Below are 15156 nucleotides of genomic sequence, written 5' to 3'. Positions count from 1 at the left end.
CTGTTCTGGAAACGAATCCGCCCTGACTCAGTGCCAGCACCCTGGATTTGGGTCTTATAACTGTAGTCACCATGAAGATGCTGGTGTAAATTGCTCAGGTAGGAAATCTCTTTAAATTGCCTTAAAGTGTCTGTTACAAAGATGCACTTTTGAACATTCCCAGTGTTAACCTGAACTGATATTGACATGTTTATGTTAATGTTCCTATTTATTTACAGTAAGCCAGTCTTATTATCAAAGGTTAGCTGTATTTTTGGTGGGAAGCAGTATTAATTATCCACTATCTTGTAAAATATTTGGCTACAGTCAATATTGAAAGCTTAAGCTCATCTTGTGTGCACATTTAGGAAGGGATGGTGCAATAGCATCCTCCACCTTCATGAAAAGTGCTGTTTTGCCATTCCTTTCTTGGTTCATACATCTCCGTCTAAGCCAGACATCAATTTTTCCAATCTTGCCTTTAATGTAATAATATAGGGATTAAGTGGCATGCATATAAAAATATATGAAAACAAACTGACATTAGTTTTTTAATGATATCTTGATGGTAGTCAAGTCCAGGCAGTAGCTGTAGATCCCAACTTTTGTCACGCGTTTTCTGTGGACCAGCGCTGCCGAACACAAAGCTAATACATAATCAGAAATCCTGATGGAAATGGTAAAAAAAGCTTTTTTTCATTTTTCAGGTATAACCTTCTTGGAATGTCACTGTCAGCCTATTGATAGAATAAACTATGATCTTGTAGACACTTAGATTGATTTAATATATTCAAGGCTGTTTTGCAATCATCTCACTGCTAACTCAAATGCAATTTTGACTGACATGCACATTTTGCAGATAGCATAACCCGCTACCTTTTTAACATTTAAAACTTATTTCACATGGGAAACTTGGATTCAGTTATGTAAAGTGCAATACGGCTGATTCTGAACTGACAAGCCCATTTACATCCAACAAAATGACTGAAAAGACACAGGCCATATGACTGGTGAATTCTGATGACATGAAAAGGTTTCAATCCAGCTCATTACATATTGAGCTGTATGGATTGCTGTTGTAATATATTGGTCATACTGGCTGCATGAACATTGCAGGGTTAAACAATTGAACCAGAAATCTAGTTTCTGTGATCCCTCCGGTAAATAATATCAACACAATACTTTCCATCCTTGTAGTCTACATACTATAATGTTGCAACTTAACTCAAAATGTTATGTCTGTCCCCAAAAAACGTTACACTGGACAATGTTTTCAGAACTATGCTATAATTATGCCCCACATAACAATACAATTTCTGCTCACTTGCTGATGTTAATATACAAGTATATCTGTATGGTAACATTTTCAAGCAAGCAACAGGTGTTTAAATTTGATGGCTTGTGTTTCACTCGTCGAAAATTAATCACAGGACTTCCCTGTTTGTTGAAGTAAATCCCCAGACCCAGATCAGACTGGTAGATGGAGATAATGAGTGCTCTGGCAGAGTGGAGATCTACCATGTTGGCCAGTGGGGAACGGTGTGTTATGACTTCTGGAACCTGAACGACGCTGAGGTGGTGTGTAGACAGGTTGGCTGTGGCAGAGCTCTGGGTGCTGTCAGAAGTAACCACTTTGGACAGGGCAGTGGGATCGTCTGGTTGAATCTTGTGAGGTGTTCTGGAAACGAATCCTCCCTGACTCAGTGCCAGCACTATGGATTTGGGTCGAACTTCTGTGCTCACAATGGAGATGTTGGTGTGATTTGTTCAGGTAGGAGATCTTCTCTTTAATAGGCTTTAAATTGACTGTTACAAAGATGAACAGTGTTAACCATAAATGCAACTGACATGACTGTGTTTATGTTTCTATTTATTGTATTACCTATCAGCTATTTTTATCAAAGTTTTGTGGTATCTTTAGCAGGAGGCAGTGTTAATTATCCACTATCCAGTACAATCTTTGGCTTCAGTCAGTATCGAAGGCTCGCTCTCATCCATGCACACGTATAGTAAGGGACAGAGCATTTGTGATCATGGAGTATGTTCTGACACTAGTGGGACAAATTAAACTGGCAGGCTGCCACCATTTAGTTAATAAATAGAGAACCCTGGGATTTGTTTGTTATTTAAAAAAATATTTGAACCTTTGACTTTTTTCAAAAGGGATTTTTCACATGGCACACAAGACCTGACTTGATGGCACACCAGTTGGGAAACCCTGTCCTCAAATCCCTGCAAATTTCAATTTCTGAATTCAGACACCAGATCAAGATGGCTTTAGGCCAATAGAGTATAAATAGGAAACCATATCAGTTTTTTACCAGGCAAACCCATTTAACATCACCATGATTGGAGAGTCCGTCATGATGACATTAATTTCCAATCCAGCCTTCATTCTAAATGTCATCACGAACTATCATCAGATAAATTATTAAATAAACAAAGTGAAATACTGGTGAAAACTGCTTGAAGTAACATCTCATTTAATTCTCTGTTTGACCTGTATACAGTTTGGCTACTAAAATTGCACTTTGGTAACTTGTTTTTTTCAGAATTTTTTTAGTTATGAGTCTACATGTTCTGAATTCAGACACTAGATCAAGATGGTGAAGGCCAATATAGTATAAATGGGAAGCCATTTCAGATAGCCTTTTCATTCATATAAATGTCCATGAGGCTGATTTTGACCAGGCAAACCCGTTAAACATCAACCTGACTGGAGAGAGTCGGTCATGGTGACATAATTCATTTCCAAACCAGCATTTACTCTAAATGCCATAGCAAAACCAGATAAATGAATGAATAACCAAAGTGAAATACAAGTGCAAACTGCTAGAAGTGACATCTTATTTCATTATCTGTTTCACCTGTGTGCAGTTAGGCTACTAAAATCACAGTTTGGAACTTAAAAAAAAAATAATAATAATAATTTACTTATGAGGCATGTTGTCGTTGGTCGCATTGTCTCCCCCTTCTCTGAGAATGAATAAATATAGACAAAGAAACCTTTGCTTCAGAAAAAAATGTGAAACCACAGGATTTACTACTGTCAGGGCCGGGGAGTCATTGACAAGCAAATTCATCAAACTGTACGGATAAATTACTCTGAATGGACACTACATTGTCCGGTCAGGACCACAAACCAGATCCACAGCCTTAAGTGCCTAAACCGATTGAACCATCCAGTAGCTAAAGAAAGTATTTTTAATAATTTCCAAAGAATATCAATCTTTTAATGACAGTTAAAAATGTGTTCCATATAGCGATCAGATTGGTGAATGGAAGTGATCAATGCTCTGGCAGAGTGGAGATCAACCATGTTGGCCAGTGGGGAACGGTGTGTGATAACACCTGGAACATGAACGACGCTGAGGTGGTGTGTAGACAGGCTGGCTGTGGCAGAGCTCTGGATGCTCTCAGCAGTGCCCACTTTGGACAGGGTAGTGGGCCCGTCTGGTTGGGTGATGTGAGCTGTTCTGGAAACGAATCCTCCCTGACTCAGTGCCAGCACCCTGGATTTGGGTCTTACAACTGTAGTCACCATGAAGATGTTGGTGTGAATTGCTCAGGTAGGAAATCTTCTCTTTAAATTGCCTTAAAGTGTCTGTTACAAAGATGCACATTTGAACATTCCCAGTGTTAACCTGAACTGTGATTGACATGTTTATTTTAATGTTCCTATTTATTTACTGTAAGCCAGTCTTATTATCAAAGGTTAGCTGTATCTTTGGTGGGAAGCAGTATTAATTATCCGCTATCCTGTAAAATATTTGGCTACTGTCAATATTGAAAGCTTAAGCTCATCTTGTATGCACATTTAGGAAGGGATGGTGCAATAGCATCCTCCACCTTCATGAAAAGTGTTGTTTTGCCATGCCTTTCTTGGTCCATACTTCTCCGTCTATGGCAGACATACATTTTTCCAATCTTGCCTTTAATGTAATAATTTAGGGGTTAAGTTGCATGCATATAAAAATAGATGAAAACAGACATTAGTTTTTTAATGATATCTTGATGGTAGTCAAGTCCAGGCAGTAGCTGTAGATCCTAACTTTTGTTTCGCATTTTCTGTGGATCAGTGTTGCCGAACACAAAGCTAATACATAATCAGAAATCCTGATGGAAATGGTAAAAAAAGCTTGACAAATATTTCAGGTATAGCCTTCTTGGAATGTCACTGTCAGCCTATTGATAGAATAAACTATGATCTTGTAGACACTTTGATTGATTTAATATATTCAAGGCTGTCTTGGAATCATCTCACTGTCTACCTTGAATGCAATTTTGACTGACATGCACATTTTGCTTGTAGCATAACCCGCTACATTCAACCATTGCTACATTTTTTACATTTAAAACTTATTTCACACGGGAATCTTGGATTCAGTTATGTAAAGTGCAATACGGCTGATTTTGAACTGACAAATCCATTTAAATCCATCAAAATTACTTAAAAGAGACAGGCCATATGACTGGTAAATTCTGATGACATGAAAAGGTTTCAATCCAGCTCATTAAATATTGAGCTATATGGCTCGCTGTTATAGTTTATGCATGAACATAGCAGGCTTAAACAATTGAGCCAGAAAATTAGTTTCTGTGATCCCTCCAGTAAAAAATATCAACACAATACTTTTCATCCTTGTAGTCTACATACTATAATGTTGCAACTTATCTCGAGATGTTATGTCTGTCCCCAAAAACGTTACACAGGACAATCTTTTCGAAACTATGGTATAATTATGCCCCAGATAACAATACAATTTCTGCTCACTTGCTGATGTTAGCATACTTATAATTATATTTCTGTATGATAACATTTTCAAGCAAGCTACAGGTGCTGAAATTTGATGGCTTGTGTTGCTCTCATAGAAAATAAATCTTCCCTGTTTGTTGTAGTAAATCTCCAGACCCAGATCAGACTGGTAAATGGAGATAACGAGTGCTCTGGCAGAGTGGAGATCTACCTTTTTGACCAGTGGGGAACAGTGTGTGATAACTTCTGGAGCCTGAACGACGCTGAGGTGGTGTGTAGACAGGCTGGCTGTGGCAGAGCTCTGGCTGCTGTCGGCAGTGCCCACTTTGGACAGGGCAGTGGGCCCATCAGGTTGAATGATGTGAGCTGTTCTGGAAACGAACCCTCCCTGACACAGTGCCAGCACCGTGGGTTTGGGAACTTATGTTCTCACAATTCAGATGTTGGTGTGATTTGCTCAGGTAGGAGATCTTCTCTTTAATATGTCTTAAATTGTCTCATAAAAAGATGACCATTTGAACACACTGAGTGTTAAGCTTAACTGCAATTAAAAAGTTTATGCTGCTGCTGTTCCTATTCATTCGTAAGCCAGTTTTTTACTTGAAGGTGAGTGGTATCTTTGGTGAGAAGCAGTAGTAATTATCATCCATCCATACAGCCAGTATCAACCTCACCTGATTGCACTGCATTTGGGAAACCCTGCCCTAAAATCCCTGCAAATTTTGATTTCTGAATTTGGACACTAGAACAAGATGTTTGAAGGCCAATATAGTGTAAATAGGAAGCCATTTCAGACACAGCCTTTTCAGTTTTGTAAATGTCCATTAGCCTGATTTTGCCCTGTTTCCATGGTGAATTCATTGGACACTGAGGTAAGCTTTAAAGTTTTAAAAGCACTACATTTGAATTAATAGTCCAATCAATATTTGTTCTGACCACCCTTCACTTTTAAAACTGAAAAGAAAGAAAGAAAAATAAAATAAATCAGCTGGTAAGTTGTTCCAAACATATCAGAGAACTTCCACAATTCTTCTTCAGACTTCAGTTGTGTCACTTTCGTTTAGCTCTTCATGTAATCTCAGACAGCCAGAATCAAGTTTTTATCAGAAAATTGGTCTATTGGTCTATTGCGATTCTGATTCTGGGTGTTGAGCTCATGTGGTCAGACTTCCTTATGTCTACAACATTCATTTGACACATTCACAAAGAAACTGCACACAGTGTTAGGAATCATGCATTTTCAAAACTGATCAGTGTGTCACATGAAAATGGACTCAAGCAAAAGTACTGACCTCATGATCGTTTACATCCAGATAAGCCAATGTTTACAAATGAGGGCATAGGTTATTTTAGGCCATCCATCCATCCATCATCACCCGCTTATCCGGAGTCGGGTCGCGGGGGCAGTAGGCAAAGCCGGGTATTCCAGGTGTCCCTCTCCCCAGCAACGCATTCTAGCTCCTCCTGGGGGATCCCGAGGCGTTCCCTGGCCAGGAGAGATATATAATCTCTCCAGCGGGCTCTGGGTCTCCCTCGGGGTCTCCGCCCAGTTGGACGAGCCCGGAAAACCTCCAAAGGGAGGCGCCCGGGAGGCATCCAGATCAGATGCCCGAACCACCTCAATTGGCTCCTTTCGACGTGAAGGAGCAGCGGCTCTACTCCGAGCTCCCTCCGGATGTCCAAGCTCCTCACCCTATCTCTAAGGCTGAGCCCGGCCACCCTACGGAGGAAGCTCATTTCGGCCGCTTGTATACGCGATCTCGTTCTTTCGGTCACTACCCAAAGCTCGTGACCATAGGTGAGGGTTGGGACGTAGATCGACCAGTAAATCGAGAGCTTCGCCTTCCGGCTCAGCTCCCTTTTCACCACAACGGTCCGGTGCAACGCCCGCATTACTGCTGACGCTGCACCGATCCACCTGTCGATCTCACGCTCCCTTCTACCCTCACTTGTGAACAAGACCCCGAGATACTTGAACTCCTTCACTTGGGGCAAAGACTCGTTCCCAACCCGGAGGGAGCAATCCACCATTTTCCGGCAGAGAACCATGGCCTTGGACTTGGAGGTGCTGACTCATCCCGGCCGCTTCACACTCGGCTGCAAACCGCTCCAGTGTGTGCTGAAGGTCACGGTCCGATGAAGCCAGCAGAACCACATCATCCGCAAAAAGCAGAGATGCGATTCTGAGGTCACCAAACCGGACACTCTCCTCACCTCGGCTGCGCCTTGAGATCCTGTCCATGAATACCACAAACAGGACCGGTGACAAGGGGCAACCTTGGCGGAGTCCAACACCCACCGGAAACGTGCTTGACTTTGTGCCGAGAATGCGGACACAGCTCTCACTTTGGTTATACAGGGACCTGATGGCTCGTAACAACGGCCCTGGTACCCCATACTCCCGCAGTACACCCCACAGGGTTCCCCGGGGGACACGGTCGAAAGCCTTCTCCAAGTCCACAAAGCACATGTGGACTGGATGGGCAAACTCCCATGATCCCGCCAGCAACCCTGCCAAGGTAAAGAGCTGGTCCACCGTTCCACGGCCAGGATGGAAGCCACATTGCTCCTCCTGAATCCGAGGTTCGACCGTTGGTCGGAGCCTCCTTTCCAGTACCCTAGAGTAAGCTTTCCCAGGGAGGCTGAGGAGTGTGATACCCCGGTAATTGGAGAACACCCTCCGGTCCCCCTTCTTGAAAATGGGGACCACTACCCCGGTCTGCCACTCTACAGGTACTGTCCCCGACCTCCACGCGACACTGAAGAGGCGTGTCAGCCAAGACAGCCCAACAATGTCCAGAGCCTTCAGCATCTCCGGGCGAATCTCATCTACACCCGGCGACTTGCCACTGAGGAGCTTTTTGACTACCTCAGCAACTTCCGCCAGGGATATAGGTGCAGATTCCCCTGAGTCTTCAGGCTCTGCCTCTTCCACAGAGGACGTGTTGTTCGGGTTCAGGAGCTCCTCGAAGTGCTCTTTCCACCGCCCGACTATATCCCCAGTCCGGGTCAGCAGTTCTCCTCCCCTGCTGAAAACAGCCTGAGACAAGCCCTGCTTTCCCTTTCTGAGTCGTTGGATGGTTTGCCAGAACTTCCTCGAGGCCAACCAAAAGTCCTTCTCCATAGCCTCCCCGAACTCCTCCCATACCCGGGTTTTTGCTTCAGCGACTGCCGAAGCCGCAGCCCTTCTGGCCACCCGGTACCTGTCTGCTGCTTCAGGGGACCCCCGGGCCAGCCAAGCCCGAAAGGCCTCCTTCTTCAGCTTGACGGCCTCCCTCACCGCTGGTGTCCACCAGCGGGTTCTTGGGTTGCCGCCCCGACAGGCACCGATGACCTTCTGGCCACAGCTCCTGCTTGCCGCCTCTGCAATGGAGGCTTTGAACATGGCCCACTCGGACTCCATGTACCCAGCTTCCCCCGGGATGCGTGAGAAGTTCTTCCGGAGGTGGGATTTGAAGACCTCGCGAACAGGGGCCTCCGCCAGACGTTCCCAGTTCACCCTCACTACACGTTTGGGTTTACCGGGTCTGTCCGGCAGCCTCCCCGGCCCTTGATCCAACTCACCACCAGGTGGTGATCAGTTGCTCTTCTCTTCATCCGAGTGTCCAAGACATACGGCCGCAGGTCTGATGATATGACCACAAAGTCGATCATCGATCTTTGGCCTAAGGTGCTCTGGTACCAAGTACACTTATGAGCTACCCTATGCTCGAACATGTTTGTTATCGACAATCCATGACCAGCACAGAAGTCCAATAACAAAACACCGCTTGGGTTCAGATCAGGCAGGCCGTTCCTCCCAATCACCCCCCTCCAGGTTTCTCCGTCATTGCCCACGTGAGCGTTGAAGTCGCCCAGCAGAACTACGGAGTCTCCGGGTGGCACCCTTTCCAGGATGCCGCCCAGTGACTCCAAGAAGGCCGGATACTCTGAACTGCCATTTGGTGCATAAGCACAAATGACAGTCAGAGCCTTCCCCCCAGCGACACGTAGTCGCAGAGAGGCGACCCTCTCGTTCCCCGGGTGGAACTCCAACACAGTGGCGCTCAGCCGGTGGCTTGTGAGTATCCCCACACCCGCCCGGCGCCTCTCACCTTGAGCAACTCCAGAAAAGAACAGAGTCCAGCCCCTCTCCAGGAGTTTGGTTCCGGAACCAGTACTGTGCATGGAGGTGAGCCCAACTATATCTAGTTGGTACCGCTCTGCCTCCCGCACTAGCTCCGGTTCCTTCCCCACCAGAGAGGTGACGTTCCACGTCCCCAGAACCAGTCTGCGACGCCGAGGATTAGCACGCCCGGATCCCCGCCTTTGCCTACTGCCCGTTGGGCAAAGCACCCGACTCCGATGCCGACCCCTGCAGGTGGTGAGCCCACAGGGCGGCGACCCCACGTGACCAGTTCGGGCTGTGCCCGGCCGGGCCCCATGGGATAAGGCCCGGCCACCAGACGCTCGCCGACGAGCTCCCCTCCCGGGTCTGGCTCCAGCAGGGGGCCCCGGTTTCCCTTTTCCGGGCGAGGTAACTGGGTCTTTGTGTGGCCGTATCATGGGAGTCTTTGAATCGCTCTTAGTCCGGCCCCTCCCCCGGGACCAATTTGCCTTGGGAGACCCTACTGGGGGCTAACAGTGCCCCCGACAACCTAGCTCCCAGGATCACTGGGACACACAAACCCCTCCACCACGTTAAGGTGGCGATTCCTCGGAGGGGGTTATTTTAGGCCTTTTGAAGCCAAAGGTAGACAAAGTTTAGTCAAAAGATATGGCATGTTGTTCACATGCCTCACACAGCAGTTCACATAGAAATTCCTTGGTCACTCGATACCGACTAATATATAAATCCTTTAAGGTGTTTCTATAGCAAGGAGAGGTCAAGTATCAATTATAAGATCAGATAATGGAACAAACCTAGTGGGGGCAGAAAAAAAATAAATAAATAAAAAATAAATGCATGAAGCAATCTGAGAATGGAATTAGTCTAACACTTTTGAACCTCTCCTTCAGAAGAGCTGAAGGCTCTCCTGCACTGGCTCGCACGAATGAACAATGTAACTTTTCTCAAGAAAACATAACAAAATATTGAATTATTTTAAATCATTTTAAATCCGATATCTAACTTTCTAGAACACAATTAGATGGACAATCCTGTTCACTAGTCAACTAATAGTTTTGCTTTTATTACAGCAGCAAGTCAAGACTTTTTATATCTTCATATTTTATCCCTCTATCCTGACTAGAACCCTTGTCCCAGCTGAGGACAAAAGCAGCCCCCAAAGCATGATGCTGCCTCCACCATGCTCTATAGCCCCCAAAGCATGATGCTGCCTCCACCATGTTCTACAGCCCCCAAAGCATGATGCTGTTACCACCATGTTCTACAGCCCCCAAAGCATGATGCTGCTACCACCATGTTCTACAGCCCCCAAAGCATGATGCTGTTACCACCATGTTCTACAGCCCCCAAAGCATGATGCTGTTACCATCATGTTCTACAGCCCCCAAAGCATGATGCTGTTACTATCATGTTCTACAGCCCCCAAAGCATGATGCTGTTACTATCATGTTCTACAGCCCCCAAAGCATGATGGTGGCTCAACCATGTTCTACAGCCCCCAGAACCTGATGCTGCCACCACCATGTTCTCCACCCCCAAAGCATGATGCTGCCAAAAAAAATCTACTTTACCACGTCTAGTGGAACGGCCCGCAGCGATACCAACGCACATGGTTAAAATGATGCACTCACTACACACAAATGGTTTATCAGATAATAGCATGATTAGTTAGGTGTATTAAAGTAAAAATGTTCCGAATAAAGGGCTCAGCGAGTGTATATAGAGGTCTTTCATTGAAAAAAAAAATTCTGATTACACACCTGATTGAGTGCAAACATTTTTTTAAGGTTGGAAATAACACATTTTACCTAGTGCACATTTTTGAAAGTAAAGATTTACATTAGTTGGATAGAATTTGGGAAAACATTTAGATCATCGACTGTATATGAGTTTGTCATCTCTAATATGGTAATTACTTTTTGCTGTAATATGAAAGAAGTATGTTCAGCTGTTTGTTTTAACTCTAACTTCCTCTTCTGGTATGGACAGCTGCAAGTAATTTGTTTTCTGTGACCCTTAGTGTTGAAAGCTGTGAAGGTGAAGGTGTCCCTCCTCATTCCATCAGGCACAGGGGATCAGGAAGTGGAAGCAGCCCTTTATAATGTAGGTCCAACCGCACTCTTCTCACAGCACACCACAGTTTCTTCTGCCTTAAGATTCTAAAATCGTCCTGATAAGAGTTGCAGGGCCGCACATAATCAATATGGTTTGAGTTCATGGATGAACTATAAGTTAACTGATTTTCCCTTGAAGATGAATACATTATTAATTTGTCACCTACAACCTATCATGTAATCCTTTAACCATAAGCAGACTTGTATCCATGTAGAGCAGATTTCCTGTTGATTAATTAATATTGCAACATAAAAAAATAACTATTCTAAAATGCAAATATGAATTAAAGAACACTGGCTTTATGAAATGCATGCTTGCAGTTGTACAAACTAAATTAGCTATAACATTTTGTGTCTTAAACAATTACACGCGACAGTAATGGACGCAAACATTTGAATACATTTATAATTCCAAACTGTTTTCTCCCCCTCAGGCCAGTCTTGCTCTCGAAGCTTACTTAAAGGGCAACTTCAGTGCAATCAATTCTTTGAGAATTCGTAAACTTATCAAGCTGTAGGAAACACAATTTAACCATGAGGAACCATGGAGAAAGTGGTACAGACCTGCAAGACACAGAGGTTGAAAGAAAGGTGGTTCAAATAACAGCTTTATGTGTTTTCAAATTTAGTCTCAATTTTACAGTATATAGTACTCAGTTCTTCTGCAGTTCTTCTGCAGAATTTAGCTGTCTCTCTTCTGGTTCTTCGGGTAATTATTAATGAAGTTTTTTATCTCAAAAGCGATCTATGTTGCTTTATTTAACAAAATACTAAGATTTCACTGTTACTGTTACATTACATTTGCACTAGGTGTGGAATGTGTGCAGGTCAGTCAATGGGCCCAATGAAAGTATGAACTGAAGGTCATGTGGTTGGAGATGGACCTGAATACTATGAGAAGGAATGTGAGGTTGGAAAAATGGAATAGAAAATTCAGAACCTTGAATATCTGCAGGTTTTTTATGATTTTAAGATGTAGTTTTTCATGTTCTTGTTTTTGAAATATTATTTTGCATGCTTAAAATGGATGGTGAGGCAGCTCAGTGGTGCAGTAGATGGCACTGTTGCCTCATCACAAGAAGGTCCAGAGTTTGAATGCTGTGTGGACCAGCTCTGCTGCCACAGGCTGACTTGCTCATTTTGCCAGCTGCATTAATGGCTCTCACTTATCCTGAGTACGGAGCTTCTCCACCCTAGCTCCCCAGTGGTGGAACAACCTCCTCATTCCCATAATAACTGCTTACTCGCTCTTCCACCGCAGTCTGAAGACGCATCTCTTCACACTGTACCTTGACTCCTCTGCAGGAGTCCGCTTCTTTGTTATCACATGTTTTTCACCTGTCTATCTAATCCCGTTGTATTTTATACCTTAATTTAGGTCTTTATAATTTGTATTTGTCTCTGTTTTGTAATTCCTCAAGTTATAGTTTTAGTCTTGATAGAGCAGTTACAGACTGCTTTTCTGTCTTGTGTACTGGACATACTGTATGTTTATGGCCTTACAACCAATCGTATACGAACTGTACTTTATCTGATGTGTTTGGTTGTTTGTTGTATGACCTTGTTATGCACTTTTTTGTACATCGCTTTGGACAAAAGCATCTGCTAAATAAAATGTAATGTCAGGTAATGGTGTTTGTGTCCTCTCCATATCCGTTTCCTCTAGTTACTCCAGTTTCCTGCCACAGTCCAAATGTAATGGTTGTTAAAACAACGTCATTCTGAATGCACTGAATGGTCAAATATATGTTAAAAACATACACTAGATGTGCACTGAGTATAAAAAGACAAGATACTTTATAAAAGGGTAAGTTAAAATTGCTGAGTTAAAATGCTGTAATTGATTGCAATGAAAGGTTAAATACATGTTAATTCATGCAAGGTTAAAAATGTGGTAATTAATTGCTTTGTAAAAAGGATTGAGTTAAAAAGTGCATTCTGATCTGCTGATCAGGTTATTGTAATCCATTGCTCTGGCCTTCACCTACCAGGTAAAAGAGGTTAAAAAGATGGAGCTTGAAGAGATATAGCCTATGCATTATTAGATATAGCCTAGTGCACAGTCTAATTTGAATTTAGATTCCATAATGTTTTGGGAAAATGCATTTGAAGTTCCTTTTTGCAGTGTTTCCTTATCTCGTCAAGTTTAGTTACCAGTCTTCAATCTGTTGTCGATCTCTAATGCCTCGTTCAGACCTGTTGGGAAACAACGTGTTGCTTGCATTCGGTCATTGGACTTGATCGCAGCAACATCGTGTCCGTGTTTTTATTCTATTCCCCCTTACAGGGGCGTAACACAAAGACATGCTGATTAGGAAAACTGGAGGTTAAATTACCCACACTAAATTATATTCTGCGTGTGAGTGAATGGCGAACCTGTCCTGGGTGTATATGTGCCTCTCACCCAACATGTGCTGGGGCAAGTTCATGTACCCCCGCAACCCTGACCAGGAATAAGCTTGTTGGGTAATGGATGGATGAAAAATGGACCTTTATTCAATGGTCTGCTTAACTGATATGTTACATTGTGCCGTCTTGTGATGAATATGAAGTTTCATCGCAAAATGCAATAAACTTCATAAAAAATTGAGCACAGTCAAAACATAATTGATGGAGCTATCAGGCTTAGAATATACACTCTAAGTAAACACTTTATTAGACTTGTTGTTTTGACTTATTAAGTCAGGGGTGTCCAATCTTATCCAGGAAGGGTTCGTTGTCCTCTCAGGTCCTCTTCGCACTTAGACTTGTGTTTGATTTACACTTCATTGTACGTCGCTCTGGATAAGAGCGTCTGCTAAATGCCATGTAATGTAATGTAATGGTGTGTGTGCAGGTTGTTGTTTTAGCACAGGACTAATCACTCATCACTTGATTAAAGACCACAATTAGTTCATTAGTATAATCAGGTGTGTTAATGCTGGTTTAATACAAAAACCTGCACCCATGCCGGCCCTTTTAGGATAAGATCGGACACCACTGTATTAAGTCTTCTGCTTCTGTACCCTATGCACTTAGAGGTTTGACGCATTGTGTGTTCAGAGATGCTCCTCTGCATACCACTGCTGTACATTACATTGCATTAATGGCATTTGGCAGACGCTCTTATCCAGAGCGACGTACAACAAAGTGCAAACCCATAACCAGGGATAAGTGCACTGAAAGACCCTAGAGGGAAGTACAATTTCAACTGCTACCTGTACAACAAGGATAAGGACCAGGCCCTTTTTTTTTTTTTTTTTTTTTTTTTAAACGAACAAATAAACAAACAAACAAAGCAAAAGTGACCAAACTTAACTATCCAAACACTGCTGCTTGAATAGGTGCGTCTTCAGGTGGGCGCTTGAAGGTTGTTCCACCACCGTGGAGCCAGAACAGCACCAATGTTTTGAATTTGATGAGAGCCATGACAGGCAGCCAGTGGAGGGAAGTAAGCAGGGGGGTGACATGTGAGTATTTGGGAAGGTTGAAGACCAGACGAGCAGCTGCATTCTGGATAAGTTGGAGGGGTCTGATGGCGGATGCTGAGAGGCCAGCAAAGAGGGAATTGCAGTAGTCCAGGCGGGACAGAACCATCGCTTGGACCAGGAGCTGGGTCGAGTAGGGGGTGAAAAAGGAGGGGTTAGTTGTGTGACTGTCACATTCCTGTCTGCTTTGACAAGTCTGGCCGTTCTGCTCTGACCTCTCTCATTAAGAACACATTTCTGCCCACAGAACTGCTGTTCACTGGATGTTTTTTTTTTCTTTTTCACACCATTCTCTGCAAATTCTAGAGATTGTTGCATGTGAAAATCCAAGGAGATTTCCCAGCAGTTTCTGAGATTCTCAAACCGCCCTGTCTGGCACCAACAATCATTCAACGGTCGAAGTCACTTACGGGTGTACAGGTGTTCCTAATAAAGTGAGTGTATACAACAATGATATCCCACAGTCACTTGAAGGAAGTAAAGGTGACATTCCTGTCAGTGAGGCAGGGCTAAGTAGGAGGCTAAGTAAGACTGTGCTCCACACTGGCGCTGGGTAACAGAGCTCAGGATGGACTCCTCTACTGCAGTCTTTGGGCTCCTGCTCCTCCTCAGACTCTGTGAAGGACAGCTGAATGCAGGTAAATTTACACACCTGTCTGTGTCACTGATCTTGAGCAGCATTTTGAAATGAATTTATTTTCCAATCATCCACAGTGACATATGGTAGTGGAG

General features: G+C 43.7%; 1 pseudogene; it reads left to right on the top strand.

The window, feature by feature from the left end:
• The window catches only part of LOC133126687 (deleted in malignant brain tumors 1 protein-like), a 39363-nt pseudogene that overhangs the window by 11198 nt on the left and 13009 nt on the right, over positions 1-15156 (top strand).

Source organism: Conger conger, chromosome 4 (genome assembly GCF_963514075.1).
Source record: "Conger conger chromosome 4, fConCon1.1, whole genome shotgun sequence".
Classification (NCBI taxonomy): Eukaryota; Metazoa; Chordata; class Actinopteri; order Anguilliformes; family Congridae; genus Conger; species Conger conger.
The sequence above is the reverse complement of the archived record's forward strand: the minus strand, read 5'-3'. Positions and strand labels throughout refer to the sequence as shown.